The sequence below is a fragment of the Mirounga angustirostris genome, unplaced genomic scaffold (genome assembly GCF_029215605.1).
Source record: "Mirounga angustirostris isolate CCGP_5_RB_7025 unplaced genomic scaffold, mMirAng1.0.hap1 SCAF_1, whole genome shotgun sequence".
In the NCBI taxonomy this organism is placed as follows: Eukaryota; Metazoa; Chordata; class Mammalia; order Carnivora; family Phocidae; genus Mirounga; species Mirounga angustirostris.
The window spans coordinates 41,493,360-41,520,498 of NW_026991709.1; positions in this window are offsets into that span (position 1 = coordinate 41,493,360).

A 27,139-nucleotide genomic window follows, 5' to 3' on the forward strand; every position below is an offset into this window, starting at 1 on the left:
CTATAAAAGGAGAAAGACCCCAAGAGTGATATACAACAGAAATTTACAGGGACAATCTAAAAAAACAACGTCTTCACAGGCAACATGATGACAATTAATTCATATCTTTCAATAATCACTCTCAACGTGAAAGGCCTAAATGCTCCCATAAAATAGCACAGGGTTGCAGATTGGATAAAAAGACAGGACCCATCCATATGCTGCCTATAAGAGACTCATTTTGAACTGAAAGATACATCCAGACTGAAACTGAAGGGATGGAGATCCATCTTCCATGCCAGCGGACCTCAAAAGAAAGCTGAGGCAGCAATTCTTATATCAGACAAATTAGATTTTAAACTAAAGTCTGTAGTTAGAGATACAGAAAGACACTATATCATTCTTAAAGGGTCTATCCAACAAGAAGATCTAACAATTGTAAATATCTATGCCCCCAACATGGGAGCAGCCATCTACATAAGCCAACTGTTAACCAAAATAAAGAGTCATATTGATAACAATATGTCAATTGTAGGAGACCTCAATACTCCACTCTCAGCAATGGACAGATCATCTAAGCAGAAAATCAACAAAGAAACAAGAGCTTTGAATGATACACTGGACCGGATGGACTTCATAGATATATACAGAACATTCCACCCTAAAACAACAGAATACTCATTCTTCTCGAGTGCACATGGAACTTTCTCCAGAATAGACCACATAGTGGGTCACAAATCAGGTCTCAACTGATACCAAAAGACTGAGATTATTCCCTGCATATTCTCAGACCACAATGCTTTAAACTGGAACTCAATCACAAGAAAAAATTTGGCAGAAATTCACGCACTTGGAAGCTAAAGACCACTCTGCTCAAGAATGTTTGGATCAACCAGGAAATCAAAGAAGAACTTAAACAATTCATGGAAATCAATGAGAATGAAAACATATTGGTCCAAAACCTATGGGATACTGCAAAGGTGGTCCTAGGGGGGAAATACATAGCCATCCAAGCCTCACTCAAAAAAATAGAAAAATCTCGAATTCACCAACTAACTCTACACCTTAAAGAACTAGAGAAAAAGCAACAAATGATGCCTCAGCCACGCATTAGAAGAGATATAATTAAGATTAGAGCAGAGATCAATGAATTAGAAACCAGAAAGACAGTAGATCAGATCAACAAAACTAGAAGTTGGTTCTTTGAAAGAATTAATAAGATTGATAAACCACTGGCCAGACTTATCCAAAAGAAAAGAAAAAGGACCCAAATTAATAAAATTATGAATGAAAAGGGAGAGATGATGACTAACACCAAGGAAATAGGAACAATTATTAGAAATTACTATCAACAACTATATGCCAATAAACTGAGCAATCTGGATGAAATGGAGGCCTTCCTGGAAACTGATAAGCTGCCAAGACTGAAACAGGAAGAAATTGACAACCTGAATAGGCCAATAACCAGTAACAAGAGTGAAGCAGTGATCAAAAACCTCCCAAAAAACAAGAGTCTAGGGCCTGATGGATTCCCTGGAGAATTCTACCAAACATTCAAAGAAGAAATAATACCTATTCTACTGAAGCTGTTTCAAAAAATAGAAACAGAAGGAAAATTTCCAAACTCATTCTATGAGGCCAGCATTACCTTAATCCCCAAACCAGGCAAAGACCCCATCAAAAAGGAGAATTTCAGACCGATATCCCTGATGAATATGGATTCCAAAATCCTCAACAAAATCCTAGCTAATAGGATCCAACAATACATTAAAAGGATCAACCACCACGACCAAGTGGGATTTATCCCCAGGATGCAAGGGTGGTTCAACATTCGCAAATCAATCAATGTGATAGAACACATTAATAAGAGGAGGGAGAAGAACCATATGATCCTCTCAATTGATGCAGAAAAAGCTTTTGACAAAATACAACATCCTTTCCTGATTAAAACTCTTCAGAGTATAGGGATAGAGGGAACATTCTTCAAGTTCATAAAATCCATCTATGAAAAACCCACAGCGAATATCATCCTTATGGGGAAAAGCTGAGAGCCTTTCTCTTAAGATCAGGAACACGACAAGGATGCCCACTCTCGCCACTATTGTTCAACATAGTACTAGAAGTCCTAGCAACAGCAATCAGACAACAAAAAGAAATAAAAGGTATTCAACTTGGCAAAGAAGAAGTCAAACTCTCTCTTTTCACAGATGACATGATACTTTATGTGGAAAACCCAGAAGACTCTACCCCCAAATTACTAGAACTCATATAGCAATTCAGTAATGTGGCAGGATACAAAATCAATGCACAGAAATCAGTTGCTTTCTTATACACTAACAATGCAACTGTAGAAAGAGAAATTAGAGAAACGATTCCATTTACAATAGCACCAAAAACCATAAGATACCTTGGAATAAACCTAACCAAAGAGGTAAAGGATCTATACTCTAGGAACTACAGAACACTCATGAAAAAAATTGAAGACACAAAAAGATGGAAAAACATTCCATGCTCATGGATTGGAAGAATAAACATTGTTAAAATGTCTATGCTACCCAGAGCAATGTGTACCTTCAGTGCCATCCTGATCAAAATTCCAATGACATTTTTCAAAGTGCTGGAACAAACAATCCTAAAATTTGTATGGAATCAGAAAAGACCCCATATTGCCAAGGAAATGTTGAAAAAGAAAAACAAAGCTAGGGGCATCACGTTGCCCGATTTCAAGCTATATTACAAAGCTGTGATCACCAAAACAGCATGGTACTGGCACAAAAACAGACATATAGATCAATGGAACAGAATAGAGAACCCAGATATGGACCCTCAACTCTATGGTCAAATAATCTTTGACAAAGCTGGAAAAAACATGCAATGGAAAAAAGACAGTCTCTTCAATAAATGATCCTGGGAAAATTGGACAGCCACATGCAGAAGAATGAAACTCAACCATTCTCTAACACCATACACAAAGATAAACTCAAAATGGATGAAAGACCTCAATGTGAGACAGGAATCCATCAAAATCCTAGAGGAGAACATAAACAGTAACCTCTTTGACATCGCCCACAGCAAGTTCTTTCAAGATATATCTCCAAAAGCTAGTGAAACAAAAGCAAAAATGAACTTGTGGGACTTCATCAAGATAAAAGGCTTCTGCACAGTAAAGGAAACAGTCAACAAAACAAAGAGGCAACCCACAGAATGGGAGAAGATATTTGCAAATGACACTATAGATAAAGGGCTTTTATCCAAGATCTATTAAGAACGTCTCAAACTCAACACCCAAAAAAAAATAATCAAGTCAAAAAATGGGCAGAAGATATAAAAAGACACTTCTCTGAAGAAGACATCCAAATGGCTAACAGACACATGAAAAAATGTTCATCATCATTAGCCAACAGGGAAATTCAAATCAAAACCACATTGAGATACCACCTTACACCAGTTAGAATGGCAAAAATGGACAGGGAAAGAAATAACAAATGTTGGAGAGGTTGTGGAGAAAGGAGAACGCTCTTACACTGTTGGTGGGAATGTAAGTTGGTACAGCCACTTTGGAAAACAGTATGGAGGTTACTCAAAAATTAAAAATAGAGCGACTCTATGACGCACCAATTGCACTCCAGGGTATTTACCCCAAAGACACAGATGTAGTGAAAAGAAGGGCCATATGCACCCCAATGTTCATAGCAGCAATGTCCGCAATAGCCAAACTGTGGAAAGAGCCGAGATGCCCTTCAACAGATGAATGGATAAAGAAGATATGGTCCATATATACAATGGAATATTACTCAGCCATCAGAAAGGATGAATACCCAACTTTTACATCAACATCAAAAGTTTTACATCAACTTTTACATCAATGGTCCCAGGACCATTTATTGAAGAGATACTGGAGGAGATTATGCTAAGTGAAATAAGTCAAGCAGAGAAAGTCAATTATCATATGGTTTCACTTATTTGTGGAACATAAGGAATAGCATGGAGGACAGTAGGAGAAGGAAGGGAAAAATGAAGGGGGGGAATTCGGAGGGAGAGATGAACCATGTAAGACTATGGACTCTGAGAAACAAACAGGGTTTTTTTGGTTGGGGGAAGGGGGATTGGTTAGCCCGGTGATGGGTATTAAGGAGGGCACATACTGCATGGAGCACTGGGTGTTATACAAAAACAGTGGATCATGGATCACCACATCAAAAGCCAATGATGTATTGTATGGTGACTAACATAACATAATAAAATTTAAAAAAAATAATAATTCCTCATATCAGTGACATCATATGATACAAGTCTTTCCCTGTTTGACTTATTTTACTTAGCATAATACCCTCTAGTTCCATCCACATCATTGCAAATGGCAAGATTTTTTTTTTATGGCTGAATAATATTCCATTGTACATATATATATATATATATATATATATATATACCACTTCTTCTTTATCCATTCATCTGTTGATGGACATCTTGGCTCTTTCCACAGTTTGGCTATTGTGGACATTGCTGCTATAAACATCGGGGTGCACATACCCCTTCGGATCCCTACGTTTGTATCTTTGGGGTAAATACCCAGTAGTGCAATTGCTGGGTCAAAAGGTAGCTCTATTTTTAACTTTTTGAGGAACCTCCATACTGTTTTCCAGAGTGGCTGCACCAGCTTTCATTCCCAACAACAGTGTAGGAGGGTTCCCCTTTCTCCGCATGCCTGCCAACATCTGTCGTTTCCTGACTTGTTAATTTTAGCCATTCTGACTGGTGTGAGGTAGTATTCATTGAGGTTTTGATTTGGATTTCCCTGATGCCAAGCAATGTTGAGCAGTTTTTCATGTGTCTGTTGGCCATTTGGATGTCTTCTTTGGAAAAATGTCTGTTCATGTCTTCTGCCCATTTCTTGATTGGATTCTTTGTTCTTTAGGTGTTGAGTTTGATAAGTTCTTTATAGATTTTGGATACTAGCCCTTTATCTGATATGTCATTTGCAAATATCTCCTCCCATTCTGTTGGTTGTCTTTTGGTTTTGTTAACTGTTTCATTTGCTGTGCAGAAGCTTTTTATCTTGATGAAGTCCCAATAGTTCATTTTTGCCCTTGCTTCCCTTGCCTTTGGCAATGTTTCTAGGAAGAAGTTGCTGCAGCTGAGGTCAAAGAGATTGGGAGATTTTTGATTACTGCTTCAATTTCCTTAGTGGTTATAGGTCTGTTCAGGTTTTCTATTTCTTCCTGGTTCAGTTTTGGTAGTTTACACATCTCTAGGAATGCATCCATTTCTTCCAGATTATCTAATTTACTGGCATATAGTTGCTCATAATATGTTCGTATAATCGTTTGTATTTCTTTGGTGTTGGTTGTGATCTCTCCTCTTTCATTCATGATTTTATTTATTTGGGTCATTTCTCTTTTCTTTTTGATAAGTCTGGCCAGGAGTTTATCAATCTTATTAATTCTTTCAAAGAACCAGCTCCTAGTTTCGTTGATCTGTTCTACTGTTCTTTTGGTTTCTATTTCATTGATTTCTGCTCTGATCTTTATTATTTCTCTTCTCCTGCTGGGTTTAGGCTTTATTTGCTGTTCTTTCTCCAGCTCCTTTAGGTGTAGGTTTAGGTTGTGTATTTGAGACCTTTCTTGTTGCTTGAGAAAGGCTTGTATTGCTATATACTTTCCTCTTAGGAATGCCTTTGCTGCATCCCAAAGATTTTGAACAGTTGTGTTTTCATTTTCTTTTGTTTCCATGAATTTTTTTAATTCTTCTTTAATTTCCTGGATGACCCATTCATTCTTCAGTAGGATGCTCTTTAGCTTTGAGTTTTTGAGTTCTGTCCAACGTATTTGAGTTCTTTCTGACTTTGCTTTTGTGATTGAGTTCTAGTTTCAAATCATTGTGGTCCAAAAATACACAGGGAATGATTCCAGTCTTTTGGTACTGGTTGAGACCTGATTTGTGACCTAGGATTTGATCTATTCTGGAGAATGTTCCATGGGCACTAGAGAAGAATGTGTATTCTGATGCTTTGGGATGGAATGTTCTGAATATATCTGTGAAGTCCATTTGGTCCAGTGTGTCATTTAAAGTCTTTATTTCCTTGTTGATCTTTTGCTTAGATGATCTGTCTATTTCAGTGAGGGGGTTGTTAAAGTCCCCTACTATTATTGTATTGTTGTCGGTGTGTTTATTTGATTTTGTTATTAGTTGGCTTATATAATTGGCTGCTCCCATGTTAGGGGCATATATATTTACAATTGTTAGATCTTCTTGTTGGATAGACCCTTTAAGTATGATACAGTGTCCTTCCTATCTCTTATTATAGTCTTTGGTTTAAAATCTAATTTGTCTAATATAAGGATTGCCAACCCAGCTTTCTTTTGGTGTCCATTAGCATGGTAAATTGTTTTCCACCCCCTCACTTTAAATCTGGAGGTATCTTTGGGTCTAAAATTAGTCTCTTGCAGACAGCATATGGATGGGTCTTGGTTTTTTTATCCAATCTGATAGCCTGTGTCTTTTCATGGGGGCATTTAGCCCATTTACATTCAGGGTAACTATTGAAAGATATGAATTTAGTGCCATTGTATTGCCTGTAAGTTGACTATTACTGCATATCGTCTCTGTTCCTTTCTGGTCTGTGTTACTTTTAGGTTCTCACTTTGCTTAGAGGACCCCTTTCAATATTTCTTGTAGGGCTGGTTTCGTGTTTGCAAATTCCTTTAGTTTTTGTTTGTCCTGGAAGCTTTTTCTCTCTCCTTCTATTTTCAATGACAGCCTAGCTGGATATAGTATTCTTGGCTGCATATTTTTCTCATTTAGTGCTCTGAATATATCATGCCATTCCTTTCTGGCCTGCCAGGTCTGTGGATAGGTCTGTTGCCAATCAAATGTTTCTACCATTGTAGGTTACAGACCTCTTATCCCTGAGCTGCTTTCAGGACTTTCTCTTTGTCTCCAAGACTCATAAGTTTTACTATTAGATGTCAGGGTGTTGACCTGTTTTTATTGATTTTGAGGGGGGTTCTCCATGCCTCCTGGATTTTGATGCCTGTTTCCTTCCCCAAATTAGGAAAGTTCTCTACTATAATTTGCTCCAATATACATTCTGCCCCTCTCTCTCTTTTTCTTCTTCTGGGATCCCAAGTATTCTAATATTGTTTCATCTTATGGTATCACTAATCTCTCCAATTCTGCCCTCGTGATCCAGTAGTTGTTTATCTCTCTTTTTCTCAGCTTCTTTATTTTCCATAATTTGGTCTTCGATATTACTAAATCTCTCTTCTGCCTCATTTATTCTAGCAGTTAGAGCCTCCATTTTTTATTGCCCCTCATTAATATCCTTTTTGATTTTGACTTGGTTAGATTTTAATTCTTTTATTTCTCCAGAAAGGCTTCTCTAATATTTTCCATGCTTTTTTCAAGCCCAGGTAGTATCTTTATAATCGTCATTCTGACTCTAGTTTTGACATCTTACTAATGTCCGTATTGATTGGGTCCCTGGCAATTGGTACTTCCTCTTGTTCTTTTTTTTTTTGAAGTTATTTTTTTCCGTCTTGTCATTTTGTCCAGAGGAGAATAGATGAATGAGAGAACAAAATGCTAACAGGGTAAAAACAACCCCAGAAAAATATACACTAAACAAATCAGAAGAGACCTGAAATGGGGGAAAAGAATGGGAGAGAAAGAAAAAAGAAAAAAAAAAGAAAAAGATTAAGAAAAAAAGAATGTGATCAAATATGATCAGGCTGGTGGATAGATCAGTGCCACACACTAGATTTTGGGCATATTTTGGTCTGTTAGAAGAAAATGCCTCCCAAAATTTTAAAGAAAGAAAAACTTATATATGCACAATAAGGGTAAATATGCTGAAGGGATGGAATATGACTGTAAAGATGAAAATTATAAAAGATTTTATAAAAGGAATTGATAAGATAAGAAGTTGGTTGAAAAAAGAAAGAAAAGAAATTAAAAAAAAAAAGGGGAAGAGAATGTGATCAGGCAGGAGACTGGGACAAAGCCATACACTAGAGATTTAGGGTATATTTTGGTCTGTTAGAAGAAACTGTATCCCAAAATTTTAAAGAGAGAACAACTTATGTGTATATATATATATATATATATATATATATATATATGGTTAACTACAGTGAAGGGATAGAATATGACTCTAAAAATGAAAAATAAAAAAGATTTTTAAAAAAGGGATTGATAAGATGTTGGTTGAAAAAAGGAAAAAGAAAAATTCAAAAGAAATAGAAAAAGAAAAAAGGAAAATTTTAAAAAATTAACTTTGAAAGACTAAAGGATCGGGGGGAAAAAAAGCCATGAATTCTATGTGCTATATTCCCCTAGGGCTGGAGTTCTGCCATTCTCATTGATTGCTAAACTTGGTCTTGGATGGCTGTTCTTGCTGATATTCTGGGGGAGGGGCCTGTTGCAGTGATTCCCAAATGTCTTTGCCAGAGGCGGAATTGCACCACCCTTGTCGGGGGCCAGGCTAAGTAATCTGCTCAGGTTTGCTCTTGGGAGCTTTTGTTCCCTGCAAGCTTTCTGTACAGCTTTGGAGGACGAGAGTGAAAATGGCAGCCTCCCAATCTCTGCTCAGAGGAACCAAGAATTCAGGACCCCACTCCTCAGTGCACCCCCAGAGAAAAGCAGTCAATCACTCCTGTCTCTTTGGTCTCCGGCTGCACTCATGCTCACCCGGCCTGTGACCAAGGGTTTCTATCTCTGGCACATTATCCTGTGTGGAGTCTCCAAACCCAAAAAATTCCTGCAGTGCACTCCTTCACCACTCCTCCCTGGGGAGCAAGGGGAGTCTCTCAGGATCTGCCGCTTGTTGGGTCCCTGCTGGAAAAGTGGTGGCCTGACTGTGCTGTGGATCACGGTTTATGGCAACCCTGAGCTAAGAGCCCACTCCTGGGCTCCTTCTTTGCATCTGGCTTCCCCACTCCGAAACTTGGGAGCTCTGCCACACTCAGGCACCCCCCATCTTTCTGTGACCCTGAGGGTCCTAAGACCACACTGTCCCAGTGAGGGTTCCACCCCCTACTTAGCCACTGGAGCGACGTCCCTCAGCGGAGCAGACTTCTAAAAGTTTCAATTTTGTGCTCCGCTGCTCTATCACTCACCAGTGGTGGACGGAGGCTCCCTCCCCCCATGGTCTATCTTCTGTATATCATCTCAGATTCACTTCTCCGCATGTCTTACCTTCCAGAAAGTGGTCTCTTTTCTGTTCAGAGAGTTGCTGCTATTCTTTTCTTTGATCTCCTGTTGAGTTTGTAGGTGTTCAGAATGGTTTGATAGGTATCTAGCTGAATTCCTGGGACCAGACAAAATTTAGGTCTCCTACCCTCCACCATCTTGCTCCTCCTCCCACATTAAAATTTCTATTTTCCTAAAATATTATATGGGCACCTGTGTGGCTCATTCAGTTGAGCATCAGCCTTGATTTTGGCTCAGGTCATGATCTCAGGGTCCTGGGAAAGAGCCCCACATTGGGCTCCCCACTCAGCGCAGAGTCTGCTTGTCCCTCTCCTTCTGCTTCTCTTCCTGCTCTCTCTCTCAAATAAATAAATGAATCTTAAAAAAATCATATAAAATAAAATATTATAAATACCATATACAATATCCAAGCTAGCAGAGGAAAAACCTTGAAATAAGAGAAAAGTAAATAATACAATTAATCCAAAATAAGGCAAAGAAGGAAAAGATATACAAATTGCAGCACAAGAAGAAAGCATAAAATAGTAAGAATGAATATTTCAGTAATTATGATAATTATAAATGAGTTATAACTTCAAATAAAATATAGGATTTAAGACTGTAGATGGTAAATCAGAAATATGTTCATTACCTGAAACATGGCTACAATATAAAGATACACAGACTTTTTAAGATGGGAGAAAACATATACAATAAGTTCTAATAAAAAAAAAAATGATGGTATAATTATCTTACCAAAAACATTTATTATACTAAATTGTCTTCGTTAGACATAAAGTCACTGTAATGACTAATTATTAGAAAGTGAAAAAAAAGTGAAGAATAAATAAAATGGACTCCTACCTCACACTGTAATAATTCTTCATGGATTAAGGATCTAAGCATAAAAAACAAAAGCATTAATCTTTCTAACCAATATAGCTGTAAACTTTGGGGGTAAAGGAAGATTTTCTACACAAAAAGTACAAATTGTAGGGGAAAGATTTATGAATTTGAATATATTAAAACCATGGATTTCTGTTAATCAAAGAATGCCATAAAAACATGAAAAAATCTGAAAAATGAGAAAATACTTGCAGTGCATAAAACTTACAAAGGAATAAGTATCCTATATATATGTAAGTATCATATATATATATACATATATATATAAACTCCTAAATTTATATAGAAAGAGACCAAAAAAAAATAAAATGAGTGGGAAAATAAATTTAATAGGCACTTCATAAAAAAAGAAAAAATAATGTATAATAAACATACCAAAAAGTATTCAAAATCAATAGAAACAAAGGAAAAGCAAAATGACTGAGACACAATTTTAATTCCACCAGAATAGCAAAAATTGAAGTCAGTATGAAATATTTGCAAGGGAAAACAGTCAGAATTCACTTACTGTTTATAGTAGAGAAAACATTGGTACAACTAGATACACATGTAATAAACCAAAAAGAAACATTTTTAAACTACTGGACCACTGATGAGAAAATTCTACACTAAGATGTAATCAACTATAATAACTTAGTGACTCTAAGTTATATTTGAAAAATCATAGAATTGCTAAAGTAGAAACTCTGGAAGAGAAATAAAAATAACACTCTTATAATTTACACTAATACAAAAAAATCTACCTATTGCAAAAGGATGAGTAGGTAAGACCAGAACCTCACACCCTCATACCCTCATACCCTCATACCCTCACACAATCACAGCTATTATGAGCATTGGGAACCAAATTTAATTAGTAGAATTAAGGATGCAAAGATGTCAATAGTTTAATTAAGAATTAAGAAAAAATATAAGTTTTTAATCCTGAAAAGATGACTATGTTCCAGATATTTTTGAAAGTATGGGTAAAAACCTACCCTGTACCTAAGTCTGTAGGTCTTAATTAATAAGGAAGAAATGTCATTTTCCTGTTCAACAGGTTTCCTATGTTTATTTTTACAATGATGACTCTGACTATGCAGATGATGCTCATGAAGATCTACGTCTCCATACAACTGTGAGTATATATTATGGAATCCAAATTGATCTTAAATGGACATAAAGTATTTCTTTAATAAAATCGCTTAAGGTACAATATAGCGAAAAAACTTCAAAATTAAAAATTAGTCATTTTATATGTGTCTTTCAAAAGAGATTTCAGGATTGTGTCAAAATTTAAACATTTCAGAATTGTTAGATATCTATCAACAGCTTACTTATGTTCAATTGTTGGTGACTATAACTTTAGCTTCTTATCTGTTAATTCATTCCCTTTAGCAGTAAAACTCAGATCTATTAGGTTTATGATACTAAAATATTGTTCTTCATCATGTTACTATTTAATTATACATATTCTTGTCCACAATTGTCTTCCATATACTTGTATGGAAATATTAATGTGTAATGTATGTAGTGTTAATCAGCAATGAATTAATAACTCAATTACATAAACGTTATATTAACTATATAATCATGTTTGTCACCAATTCTCTGGTTAATTGTATTGATATAAGAGAACCATTATCCATGTCCCAAAACTAGAACTCCAGAAAGAACGTGACCTAATATGACATGAATTCTCAATAAGTCTGGCCAAAGTGTTCATCAGGAATTAGAGAGGGCTATATAAGTAAGATATGAGGAGAATATCACACAATTGGAAGAGTCTGAGGTTGGTGGGACCAGCCTTTGTAATGGCAGTGAGTATGAAGACTAGCAAGATGTACAAAGTAGAATCAACAAGATTTGGAAAATATGTGAGAAGTATGAGAGAAGAGAAAGCTACCAAAGGTGACTCAAAGGTTTCTAATTTAAGAAGCTGGGTAAAAAAAAAAAAAAAAAAAAAAAACCTATAACATATCAAAGGAAGAATACATTTTGGGGATATGAAAAAATATGAATTCATTTTTGGATACAATTGAAGTTAAGATGTCAGAATATTATTTAAATCAACATGTCTAATAGGCAATTAGATATATGGCACCAAAATGCAGAGCAAAAATTGGAGCCAGAAATACATATTTTAATGGGATCTGAAGCCTCAGGGTTAAATGTGCTTGTGTGAGTAAACAAAACATTGATGGGAGCTAATAGAAGAGTGTGTCAAAGACAGAGTCATAAAAAAAATGACAAAATTTTAGAGACAGGCCAAAGAAGATAATATATGAAAATATAGATCAGAGAAAACATATGTCATTTAGGCAAGGGTACCACTGTGGCAAGTGGTCCAGTTGGAAGAGATTGACCAAAACTTATTAAGTATGAATAGCCAAAAAGTCAGAATTCACAAGAGGAAGAAAGCATGGCAGGCTAATATAGTCAAAAATGGCTTTATGAAAAGCTAAACCATGGCTTGAACTTTAAAAGTTACATAGAATGTAGATAGGTAAAAAGATAAGGAAGAGGACATATTTGATGACATAAATAATACATGACAAAGAACAGTAGTGGGAGTAAGCATGGTTCTTGTAATACAAGGAATACTACAGGTTTTCCCTTTGTGAAAGTACTGGATAGGTATGGGTTAGGTTGGAAGAAATGGGATGACTGGGAGAGAAAGTTTATAATTAGCATCACAGAGAAAAAAGAAGTTAATGGAGGCTTTTGTGTAAGGAAGCAATGTATAAAACTGGCATTCAATCATGGATTTTCCAGAAGTAATGAATAGATCTGAGTTTAAGAAGCAAGCTAGGGAACTACTCTTATAAACCAGGAATGAGTGGTAATGAATTTGACTAGGGTGGTAGGACAAGAAAAAAGGGAGAGAGTGAGCTCCAGCAATGGAAACATTTTAAAATAAAAAGTAAATAAACTTAGTGCCTGATCTCTATTTCCCAAAAATTAGATGAAAGAAATGAATAAGTCAAAGATGATTCCAAGATTTAATCCTTAAGTGACTGGGAACTTAATAGGGAGAGGAGATCTGATAAGAAGCACTAATTTAAAATGGGAAGTATATGTTTGTTTTGGTATCTGTTAAGCTTATTGTGATGGAATCCATCCAAGAAAATAATGTTCTTCGGGCAACTGGTAAAGGAGCTGGAACTCAAGTAAATGGACTTGAATTATGTTATTAGAAATATAAATATGTGACAACTGATGATAACTTGCTCTAATTTTATAGCCATTTGATCATTTTATGTATTTTAAACATTTCAAAAATATTATCAGGTATGTAATAAAATTTGAAGTATTCCAGGGAAAGTTTTTATCTCTTTATTTGTCATTAATCTTTTTTTTCAAATTTAAATTCAATTAGCCAAGGTATAGTACATCATTAATTTTGATATAATGTTCAATGATTCATTAGTTGAGTATATCACCCAGTGCTCATCATATTATGTGTCATTTAATCGTTACAACAAAACTTCAATCTAGATCTTATTTTTATTAACTATATTGTAAACATGAAACCACTGTGAGATACAGAGAAGTTAAGTGACTTACACAAGTTCATATAGTTACAGAGTAGGACTAAACATGGTTCTCTGAATCCAGAGCTTGATCAGTAGGCACCACACAATACTTACTGCAGATGCTAAGGGTAAATAGACTCCAAATATTCATAGAATGGAAATTAGTTGATTCTGCTAAAATTGAAGGACTGAATAATTTATTTCAAAGTTATCTGGAAACACCATGAAATAAAATCTGTAAGATAATTAGCAAATAACGTATGATAAAATTGACTTTCTTAGGGGATGGGGGGAATGGGTTAACCTGGTGATGGGTATTAAAGAGGGCACGTATTGAATGGAGCACTGGGTGTTATACACAATGAATCATGGAACACTACATCAAAAACTAATGATGTAATGTATGGTGATTAACATAACATAATAAAATAAAAAGAAAAAATTGACTTTCTTCTTCCAGAAAGAGGAAACACTTCATTTACTCAGTGTATATTCATTAAGGAAAACATATCTTAAGCAGTAAGTGTATAAATATTATCTGTGTTTATGTAGGTTTAATTTTTATAAACTTTAGTAATTTCTTCATATGTTTTCAAAGACTAAAACAATGGTTTTAACTTTGTACTGAGTTATATGCAAATTTTCCAGTTACTGATTTAGAAGTAGTTTTTTAAAACTATACATCACCTGGAAATTTTGAATACAAAAATCTGCCCTTCATAAACAATGGTTATTATGACAAGACAATACAATTGAAGATAAGGTTGCATAGTAATAGTGGATATTTGAAACTAGAACAATGAGTTTTCTCAAGATAAATTTTTCGATACACTCCTACAATTCTAAAAGTAACTTCCCTGCTTGCCGGGAAGCCTGCTTCTCCCTCTCCCACTCTCCCTGCTTGTGTTCCCTCTCTCGCTGTGTCTCTCTCTGTCAAATAAATAAATAAAATCTTTAAAAGAAAAAAAAGTTATTTTTATGGAGCACTGGGGTGGCTCAGTCAAGCATTCACTCATGATGTCAGGGTTATGAGATCAAGCTCCACCTTGCGCTCCTTCCTGGGCATGGAGCCTGCTTAAGATTCCCTTTCTCCCTCTCCCTCCTTTATCTCAAGATAAATTTTTCAATACACTCCTACAATTCTGAAAGTAACTTCCCTGCCCCCTCCCCCAACTCGCAGGTACTCTCTCTCTCTCTCTCTTTTCTCTCTCAAAAAACAAACAAAAAAAATAAAGTTATTTTTACCAATGTATTTATTTGGACTCATTATGCTTATTATTAAATATAATGTCCAAAACAAAAAGGGGAAACCTCTTCATCTAATTCTCCAGAAAATGTAACCAGTTTTATAACCTTATAAGCATTTTCAATATAAGCACAAATATATATGTATGTGCATTCAAATTTTACAAAAATTAATCCATGCTTTATTCATTGTTTTCTATTATATTATACATATGCATGCATGGGTGCATGTGTAGGTTGTTAATATTAGATTGTAATTTTATTATGCTCTTTGGATAAATCTTTGTATTCAGTACCTCAGTGTTACAAAATTAATTTAAAAACAAAGCAATATCAATAATGATAAAACCTTCTAAAACTTCATACAAAATTTTGAATGGATAATTTCTTTTTTTTTTTAAGATTTTATTTATTTATTTGACAGAGAGAGAGATAGCGAGAGCAGGAATACAAGCAGAGGGAGTGGGAGAGGGAGAAGCAAGCTTCCCGCGGAACAGGGAGCCCCATGTGGTGCTCGATCCCAGGACCCTGGGATCATGACCTGAGCCGAAGGCAGACACTTAACGACAGAGCCACCCAGGCACCCTTGAATGGACAATTTCTGATGGGCCATTTTTTCACTTTATGTGGTTTCCTAAGAATCAACTGAAAATGACAACAATTTACTTGTTATAACATATATATAGTAATCCCATTTTCCTATTTAGATATTCCTTAATAACTTTAAAATTATTGGCTTATTTCTGAAAGTTACTATATCCACTTAAAACAGATAATTTAGCAAGTTGGATTTTGGATAAATTATAAAGCAAATAACCAAAAATTTGCATAAATTAAAGCAAGCTATTTCTGCACACCAAATTTGCATTCTGTGGTATTATAAGATCACCACAGAAAATATACTTGAAAATAATTTTGGGGAAAAAGGATATTTACCATTTATATCCTTTAACATGGAACATTGTTTTGTTGAAAACCAAAGGGAGACTATTAACTGGTCTTTCTGGTTGGACCTGGGTAGAAACCAGGGTCAGGGTCAATAATATTTTCTTAAGTGTCCATGATATACTTCAGACAGGACAATTCCCAGAAAACTAAATATCTAAGGACTAACAGCATGAAAAGCTTTCTACTTCCACCCACCCAGTGACATACAACATTATGTACAATATTAAAATTCTTAAATATTATAAATACAAGCAAAGTTTGAAGATACTGCAGATTTGGTTCCAGACCATCACAATAAAGCAAATATTGCAACAAAGTGAGTCAAAATTTTCTGTTTCTCAGTACATAAAAAAGTTAGATGTATACTATACTGTAGTCTATTAAGTGTGCAATAGCATTATGGCTAAAAACAATGTACATATCTTAATTAAAAAATATTTTATTGCAAAAAAATACTAACATTACATGAGCTTTCAGTGAGTTGTAATCTTTTTGCTGGTGGAGGGTCTTGCCTTGATGCTGATGGTGGCTGACTGACCAGGGGGGCGTTTGCTGAATGCTGGGGTGACCATGGCTATTTCTTAAAATAAAACAACAATGAAGTTTATCATATCAATGGACTCTTCCTTTCACAAACGATTTCTCTGTTGCATGCGCTGCTGTTTGATCGCGTTTTACCGACAGTAAAACTTCTTTCAAAGTTGGAGTCAATCCTCTTCAAACCTGCCCCTGCTCCATCAGCTAAACTGATGTAATATTCTTAATCCTTTGCTGTCATTTCTGCAATCTTTATAGCATCCTCTCTAGCAATAGACCTATCTCATGAAACTACTTTCTTTGCTCATCCATAAGAAACAAATTCTCATCCGTTAAAGTTTTATCATGAGATTGCAGTCACATCCGCAGGCTCCATTTCTGATTCTAGTTCTCTCTCTGTTTCCACCACATCTGCAGTTATCTCCTCCACTGAAGTCCTGAACCCCTCAAAGTCATCCATGAGGGTTGAAATCAACTTCTTCCAAACTCCTGTGAATGATGCTATTTTGTCCTCTTTTCATGAATCACAAATGTTTTTAATGGAATCTAGAATGGTGAATCCTTTCCAGAAGGTTTTGGTTTACTTTTCCCAGATCCATAAGCAGAATCTGTATGGCAGCTATAGCTTTACAAATATATATTTCTTAAATAATGAGACCTGAAAGTCAAAATTACTCCTGTATCCATGGGCTGCAAGATAGATGTGTTGGCAGGCATGAAAACAGCATTCATCTTATTGTCCATTTCTATCAGAGCTCTTGGGTGACCAGGTGCATTTTCAATAAGAAGTCATATTTTGAAAAGAATCTTTTCTTCTGAGTAGTAGGTCTCAACAGTGAATTTAAAGTATTCAGTAAACCATGTTGTAAACAGATGTGCTGTGATCCAGACTTTGTTGTTCCATTTACAGAGCACAGGCAGAGTAGATTTAATGTAATTCTTAAGAACCCTAGGATTTTTGAAATGGTAAATGAGCAGAAGCTTCAATTGCAAGTCACCAGCTGCATTAGCCCCTAAGAGAGTCGGTCTGTGCTTTGAAGCTTTGAAGTCAGGCATTGACTTCCCTTCTCTAGCTTTGAAAGTCCTGGATGGCATCTTGTAATAGAAGGCAGTTTGGTCTACATTAAAAATCTGTTGTTTGGTATAGCCACCTTCATTAAAGATCTGAATTCTTCCAACAACCAAATGAGCCTGGAAGAAACCCTGAGATCCAGAAAAGAACTCAACCTAGTTGACACCTTAAATTTAGTCTATAAGACTTTGAGCAGAGGACTTTTGACCAGGCCCACACTCTTGACCTATGGGAACTGTGAGATTATAAATATGTTTTACCCCCCTAATGATGTGGTAATTTGTTGCACAGCAATAGAAAACTAATGCAGACACTGATAGCTTTTGTTCAGGACTATCTTTTCCAGAATGACAGTTCGGCAGGTGGCCCTGGAATATTAGCCTCTCCCCACAAATTTGAAGATAGGGTTGCTTACTCACCAGTATAATGAATGTCTCCTCCTAGAGCAAAGGGCAAATTTACTCACTGACCATAATAAAAGATTCAGGCTCCCTAAGCCCAGGGTTCCTCAGCCATGATGCAAAGCCATTTCCTGTGAAACATCTACCTAGCCCCCTCCATGTCGCCCCCATGGGACATGGAGTACAAGGAAAACTAATTCATACATGAAGATCCTTCTTGCTGTGCTGCTAAGTATAAAGACTTCTGAACAGGAGTCTCATACCCTCGACCATTATCCATGAAATTGGCAGGCTGACTTATTAGTTTGCACATAAGGTAAAATCTCAGAACCTTCACAGTTCTTGACAAGCTCTGCCTTGTTCACTTTTGTATCTCCAACCTCTAATATAAGGCCTAGCATGATACCTAACATATAGCAAGAGAGCAACATAAAAATTTTAAAGTAATAAATTAACTAATGAATCCACTACAACTTCTATAATCTAAAGGAACTTTTCCTCATAAAATATTATGTCTTTTATAATCTGTTTAATTAACTTAAAATTCAATTTTCTATCTTTATTAATTAAATTTTAAACTAAGTAAATTTTATATATAATTTTTTATTCCCCAATAGATCATATGCTTTTTGAGAACATGGATTTTTCCTAGATTTTAAATATATAGTAGCTATAAAATATAGCATTTAATAGATTGTAAGTATCTAATAAATGTATCAATTGATTTATTAAATTTGATTTTTTAAGTAGTCACACACAATGTCAGAAGCAGATCTTTCCACATCATTTGCAACTGATCTCCTAACTAATCTGCCCATTTTTAAATAATGAATAAAATGTAATCACTAGGGGTTTGAATAATATTCAACCTTTTTAATATAATAACTTCTGGTGATAAGCACTTTTTTTGGAAATATTTGGATTATCAATATGAGTGTCATTAATAATATCCTCACACTTTACCTATGGCATATAGGCCTGGGATGCTACATTCTCAAGAAAGCTAATTTGACAATGTTATTATGTTAGAATAAATTCTAAAAAATTATTTTTCTCCTTTTGTATGTGTTGAATGACATTCATATTAATTATCTAATACTCACTAGGTAGGATAGGTATGTGCTATGAATGTGGAAAGTAAAACATATGAGTGGCCTACATCACACACAAACACACACACCAATGAAAGACTACTACTAAAAAGTAGGTCTCTTGGGTCACAGCCCAGAGAATCTTTAGGTATGTCATCTGTTTTATAAGCTGAATGCCATAAAGGAGAACCCATGGAAATCATAACTGCAAAGTTAGAGAATGTTATACTTTGGACTTAAAATATAGTCTCCAAGTCTCTTTAGTTGGGCAAAATAAACGCTCTTGGATTTGGTAATGGTCTTGGTATTTTCTATCTTCATTTCAAGAGTTCAGTTTAATTTGGAATCCCCTGAGATGAAGCTGGAAGGAAAATTTGTTTCAGTATGCACCTGTCTCTAAAGAAATTTATCATTAGGTAAGAGACAGCCTAAGTATAGCAATTTATCTAATTTGAAAGTTTCCTCCAATAAGTGCCTTTGTTATTTACACTTGATGCTTAAAATTCAAAATGGCAGTTTCAGCAGCAGTTCAAAGCTACTAGAAAAATGAGAACCTGGACATCTCTGCCCTAACACCCTAATACTTCTATCCTAAAGTATCCAATGATAAACTTTAAGAGGCCTTTGAATCCCCTGGAATTTTATGTATGTGCTTATTTTGTATCATGAGCATATTTTTTAGGGAAAGTTTATACGGTTTCGATCAGATTCTCATGGCCTAAGGAAAGGAATTGAAGAGATTATAAGCACAGACTGGTTATTCTAGAATCTAGATTAGTAGATGACTAAATTTAAGGGCATTTTGAAGTTTTAATGAATAATTGTCATTCTTGTTATAAAACAGTGTGTAATTTATTATATCATTTTTTATTGAGGAAGATTTTCTTATAAATTGAGTTATTTAATCAATAAGGGTATGTCCATTCACCAATCCTTTCCTATGATTACACACTAGACTTTGTTAGTAGTAACTGGACCAGCTCCAAAATCTTGATTTCAAGCATCCAATTCTCTCACTCATCCTCCTGTTGCAGAAAAATAAAAATCAGACCAGCGAGAGACCAAGTGACACTTCAGAGAAATAGGAGAACACGGATTTATTTTATGCTTGTGGACCCAGATGAGCTCGTGCTCCAAGTTCTGGGCCCCGGGCAATGGGATTATAGGGCTTTTATAGGGGACTGCAGGCAGTCAGTTTCCAAGGGCTATGCTGACTACTGGTAGGTGGGTTTAAACTGCGGGGGGGGGGTGGCTGCTTTAGGCGGGGACAGTAGTGCCGGGAGCCTGTGGAGGGAAGCCTATTTACAGAAGCAGAAACGACTGGTTATCTCGTGCTCCCAGTAGGGCTTCTGGTTATCTCTAGCTTATCGTTAGTAACTTTCCATCTTTTGGGGCCTCCTGGCCTGGGCCTTCTGGGTAATTTTCCTCTTCACTCAAAGCACACCATTTACACTGCCTACACTCTAAAAATTCTTTGATTCTTCTGGATCTCCAATGCACATTTTCACTCTCCATCTCTCACCTCAGGTTTGTTTCCCTTTGTAATCAATTTAAATTTTGTGGTACATTATTATAACCATTTCTGTGCATGTACCCACAACTCCTTTGCTCATTTCTCTCATAATTTGTATTTACTTGACCAAAGCCCCACCCCTGAAGATGCTAAACCTCAAGATGCCTGTTTCAAGGATGGGCTGTTTGTAAGCTATCTCAGGCTCACTGTTTCAATTGTGCATGATCCTGTTATCCATCACCTCTCACCTAATCTAAAAATTTGTTCTTGAAATCTTCATTTTCTCTCCTGCATCATGATTTTCCATATTTATTAGGTGATTTTTATAATTATATAGACATGCTTTAAAGTAAGATTGGGAAGTTTTCAATAGAGATACATTTAGGGTAGGGCGGAAGAAGGGAAGAGCACATTTGTAAAAGGTATTTTCAGTAGAGATACTTTAGTAGTATATCACAGAAGATAAGCTGGCTAAGAAGGGAAACACAAAGGAGGAGCTTGTGCAGTGAAAAGGTGATGAAATCAATGGATCTCTACTCCTGATAGAGTTTGAAGAATTATTGGATACTGTAAAAATGTAGATGAGCTGGAAGTTGGGGGCCAGAGAGTAGAATGATTATAATTGAGATAAACTGGGATATAATTATCTTTAATGGGAATATCTTTAGTGGTGAAGAAGTAAAGTGGAAGAAAAGCAACTGAGGGGATCACAGTATTGGTGGATAATTAACATGATGACTACCGAAGGCACTAAACATCAAGGCAAGAGTAATGATGAGAAGAAAGGCAATGATCTAGACATTAAAGCTTTGCATAAATGCGGTGTGAGGGTGAGAATTGACAGGGAAATAAGTAGATGACATCAACAAGAAGAGTTTAGTCTGGAGGTTTTAGTCTGATAGCATGCACTTTGGAGAAATTGAGATAATGTGGGAAAGAAAGGAGAATTTGTTTGGAAAAATGGCAAATGGAAGCACAAAGGACACCACCTGCCACAGGACCTGAAGTCACATGTGAGAGAGGGAAAATCTTCCCCACTTGACAAAGCTGTAGGGGAAGTGTGTCCTCAGTGAAGAGTTGAATTTCCAGAAGAAGTAGAAGGGATATTCAAAAGTAGGTTGACAAAGACAAGGTTACTAGTCCTCCAGATTTCAAGGTGCTCTGGGGGTTAAAGTATCATGAAATCCTTGGGGCATCTATTAAGATGAGCTATTCTAAGTGGATATTAAAATTATCCCTCATTTATATTCACCAGCCCCAGGAATATAGTCTTTTTAGTGCATTCATAAACCATTTAATAATTTTACCTGATTAAATATATTTATGTTTGAATCTCAGCCAAGAGACTGAATCAGAACTTATTCATTTGTGTGATAACACACTTACAAAGAGAATAGAGCTGTCCTGTGTGTTCAGTTGAATTTATCCTTTATAGATTCAACATGAGGTAATTAAATTTTTATCCAATCTGGATAGCAAATCCAAAATATCATGATCAAAAATATAGTAAAGGTTTTGCAGACTTGCTTTTGTCTTGAATTATTTATTACTAGTCACTTAATGATAAAATTAAATCAAAAAACAAATTTTTCATTGTTCCAAAGAATCTACTTAGCATTTCATCTACCAAAAAATCTGTTTTATAACTGATACCCAACACTAGGAATCAAGAGTACTTATACAAGGAAATGTGTAATTACCAATATATGCTCTTTTTACAACTGAAAAGTCATTTGTGAAATTGGTTAATGTCAGAAAGTACAGGATGAATAATGAACTGGAATAAAGGGAACTGTATCTTTTTACAAAATTGTGTCATTGCATTCTGGTAACCTTATGGCCATCTTCCCACAATAGTGTGTATCTGTCAAGGGACTTTAAGTATAAGGTTCAGCTCGTCAGGCTGCCTTCTGGTAATTTTATAGTTGAAGATGGATAACAAAACAATATCACTAAACAAAAGAAAGTATTCTTAACCTAGTTTTGCTGGAAAAAGAAAAAAAAACCCAAAGCCTATTAATTTTATGTTTATTTTTAGTTAGAACATTTCCTATAGCCAGTGCCAACTTTTGATTCATCTAGAGAATGAGCATGTAAAAAAGGTAAGAGTAAGAATAGTTAATAATTGCATAGTAATAATAGAAAACTGTATTAATGTATAATAATGCCTCTAAGGGAGGCATTATTATCTTCTCTATTTTACACATGAGGATAAAGAGGGTTAAAGAAATTAAATTATTTGTTAGAAACCTTAATAGCCAATAACAAGCTTTTCTGATGCTATGCCTTCTCATATCACGAGAACTTAATGTTTAAACATCTCACCCTAGGGTGTTTCTAAGGCCATTTATTTAAAATATTAATATGGTACATGAAAATGAGAGGCTAAATGTGATAGATAAAGAAATGAGAGATTACAAAAAAAAGGAAAAGAAAACATTACACAAAAGGTTTGTCAACAATGAGAGAAGCTTGAAGAATGTATGCCAGAGAAAACAGATTGGTTCAGTTTGAAAGCTATGCAAAGAGAACTGGGGTTTAAAAGGATTTAGTGGGATAAAGAAATTGTTTAGTGGAATAATCTGGAAAAGAAACATAAAGAATAGCAAGAGGAAGCCAAAAGCTTTCTTTATTCTGTAGTTTTTATTTTTGACTGTGTAAAATTAAGGCTATGCTTTGCTGACTCGCCTTGCATGTGGGCTGACTTCTATTTCGTATGTCCAGAAGGGACCTTCTGACTTTCAACATTCAGTTCTGAAAGAACAATTTGAAAGTCAATAACTGGAGTTTTCCATTTTTTGACTGGTCATTTCATGGTTTTAATGGACTGAGCTGGAATAGAGCCAAGTAATTTCCAAATGACAAGTTATTTCCCTAGAAGAGAAATAATTTATTCTGAGGACAGGGCCTGGCAACTATGAATCTTAACAGTAAAACCATTTTTTTTTTTAAATTGTCTTTCAAAATGAGTTTTAGGGTTGAGAGGTTATTTTTCGGATTTTTTAAAAGTAATGCAAGTAGGAAAAACAAATAATTTATATTGCTGATTATCAAAAAAATTTTAATACATAGCTATCTGCCCTAGATTAGCTAAGCTTAAGCTAAAAATAATTAAAGCATGTATAGAAAACTTATTACAAACAATGTTATATACCTATCTTGATATTAAGAGAAATTTATATTTTAAAAGACTTACATTCACACCTGAAAAGTATCAGACTTTGGATTAAATCATTGACAATAAATTCTGTAGCAACTTGAATTATGGAAGAAGTAATGTTCAAATTACTAGTAAATAACAATGCTACAGAGGTACAGAGGACTTTTTGTAAAGTATGAAGTGTTCAGGTCAATGTTATTATTATTGCAATCAACTGTTCAGAAAAACCACAGTTCAATTTAAGAAACAAATAAGCATAGGGAAAAAAAGAGAGAGAAAGGCAAATCAAGAAACAGACTCTTAACTATAGAGAACAAACTGATGGTTACCAGAGGGTAGGTGAGAGGGGGACAGGTTAAATAGGTGACGGGGATTAAGGAGGGCACTTGTGATGAGCACCGGGTATTGTATATTAAATATTGAATCACTAAATTGTACAGCTGAAACTAATATTACATGGTATGTTAACTAACTGGAATTTTTTTTAAAAAATAAATAAATAAATAAACAAACTTAAGTGTAGTTGAATATTGGGAGGGGGAGACCACAGTTCATTTACATTTATTTTTCATTCTTAATATTTGATAGTATACTTATTTTTCTGTTTTATTTTCTTGATACAGCAATTACATTTCTCAAAGATTTATTTTATATAATAATTTGTGTTTTACTACTCAAGATTTATAATAGAAAAAGAATAGTTTTGTACCCATTAAGCCTCACTGCCCAGGTAAACTCTTTAACAAAGATCTATTAGAGTGATTTCTTTTTTGCTACCCCAAAACTACATGAAAATTAGTAAACATGAAAAATCAGTAAAATATAATATTCTGTACTGAAAAGATGCAAATAGTTCAGAATTATTTGTTTTGCCTTCTAAACAGTTACCTACAATGAATTAACCAAATATATTATTTAATGCAAACAAGTAGTTGATTGATAATTTTTTAAACCAATTAAGCTACCACATATTCAAAGTTGGGACAGTGGTTTTTGTCTATTTGTCTGTTTTGTTTTTTTTCTTTTGTGACTTACCAAGGATCTACAACTTTGCTTTGTATTGTAGCCTCCAAAGTATTTGCTTAGGCTTTTGGATACAGTTTAGGAAGCAGGTAGAAAACTGTTCAACATTGCCTTCATGCAGTGATGCTTTTATCTGTTTCATTTTTCTTCTATATGAGAGATAACAAGGAAGTTCATGTATGCATACATTTTCAGAAACTGCTTCAGAATATACAATATAATTGCATATAATTGCTTTGAGTAGGAAGCATTGACTGAATGTTTTGTTTTTGTTGTTGTCTGAAAGCCAGTTTTACTTTTTCCCTGTAAAACTTTAGATCTGAAATAACTGCAAAAATCTCTTTTGAAGTTGATCAGAGTTCTAAGCTGAAGTAAGTTCTCCTGGGAAAAGACCAAAAAAAACAAAAAAAATCCACCCCTCCAGATGATTTCTAGAATTGTTTTGCTCTGTTATATGTTCTGTATCCAAAATTCTATCAAATTTTTAATGATATTATTGATATAGAGATACTTTTGAAACTTTTATCAATTTAGATCCTTATTATATAGCTACACATACCAAATATTCATTAAAATATCTAGAAGAACCAAACTTTGAAGATTATTAATATTTTGAGTATAGTTGTTCTGCCATTTACACAGTAAACCACAATCTCTGATGATCTTTGACATATTGCCAACTAGTATGTACTCTGTAAATTAGTTCAGTATGTTCGCTCAAAATATCCATTTAACTGGAAATGTCATAACACAGACAATAAGCACTATGCAAAGTGAAAATGAGCTTTTTTCTTTACTGTTTATATGTAGAGAGAGTCATTAATTTATATTATTGGTTGGTACAATCATATTGGTTGACAAATGTATAGTTACTCTCATATTGCCCTTCATTGTGAATTTTGAGCTATTATATTAATTGTCATTTAAATAGAAGTAACAATTGTTTTCCCCTTTTATATTGTGATGCCTCTTTTATTTTCTTCTTATTATTATTTTTTACCTTGGCCCTTTTTTTCATTTTGACCTTAAGTGAATAAATACAAGAAACAATCTAAACGGAACAATTAATTTAATGGTAAGATCATCTAGGCATTAGATTTTGCCGCTCTGTTGGATAGGAAGTAAACATTAAAGGCAAATGAACACTCAAAATACTGTATCATCACTCTGTTTGAACCCTAGAGGTACTAAAGGTAATAAACCAAGGGGAAAGGAGATGGAGTCAAAATGTGCAAATGACTGTAGTTATATTTGATGTCACTTTGTTCTTTGAAGGTTCTGCTTATTGTCAGAGAAAGCAAATTCTTTCAAAGCATGAAAATTGAGTTTTGTTTTGTGATATTGTTTTAATGGGGACTCTTCTAACAAAGTATCCAAGACTTTCAAACTATTGAAGTTGCTTTAAAAGGCAATAGGGTTTATCCTGGGGCCAACAGGTAAAAATCTATAAAGACAGGCTAAAAAAGATTAAGTGCTCTCTTGGGAAGAACATAATTAAGAAAGATTTCACTGAAATACACAGAACTGAACATGATAGAAATAATGTCAAGCAGACTATTTTCCACTTAAAGAAGATAACAAGATGAGGGTTCAGGAATGGGACTGGGGGAAAAAGGAAATTCAAGGCAGATGTCAGGAAGTACTTTTTCATAAAATGGATCACAAGTACTTGGGAAAGAAGTCTAAATGGAAAATCTAAAGGTATAGTGAAATCATTGGCTGTAGGGGTTGAAGAAACTTTAATACACATTTTAAATGTGGAATATAAAATAAGAGAATACATAATTATTTTTATAGTTTGACATGCTTATTTTTAACTTCAATTAAACAGATCCAAAATAAAGTTATGCAAATCAAACTAATTATAAATTATTAAAAAGCAAAAAAAAAAAAAAGGCAGTACTAGTTTTACTAAATAAACTCTTTGACCTACTACCTGTAAATCATTAACTCAACAAAGTGACTCTGGAATTGACACTGTCCTTTTTATTGAGTGATTATGACAGTGCCTCTCATCAGGCACCTACGTTCTGAGTTTTCTTAAATATAATCACTTTACTTAAAGTCACAGAATCATATACTTTTGAGAACTGTCAGTATCATAAAGATCATTATATTTAATTCTTTATATTCTTTATTTATTTTAGAGAAATTAAATGAATACAAATTACACTGCAGAGCTAGGGTTCAAAATCAGAACTTCTAACACCTCTTCATAATTTCATGTCCAAGGGGACCTCAGAAACAACAGGTCCAAGATTCTTTTCTTCCTTCCTCTCCCAAATGGTCTTGATATACTATTTTGCACATTTCTACCCCCACAGCCAGAATCTTCAGTTATTCTTGGAAGCCCTTGTTCTCTTTAGTGTGGAAGAGGTTTTTTTTTTCTCTTTTTATGATTAATTTACAATGTGATATTAGTTTCAGGTGTACAACATATTGATCCAACAATTCTATGCTTTACTCAGTGCTCACCTGGTAAGTGGAGTCACCGTGTGTTACCATACAACGTGATTACAATATTATTGACTATATTTCCTATGCTGTACTTTGGGGAAAA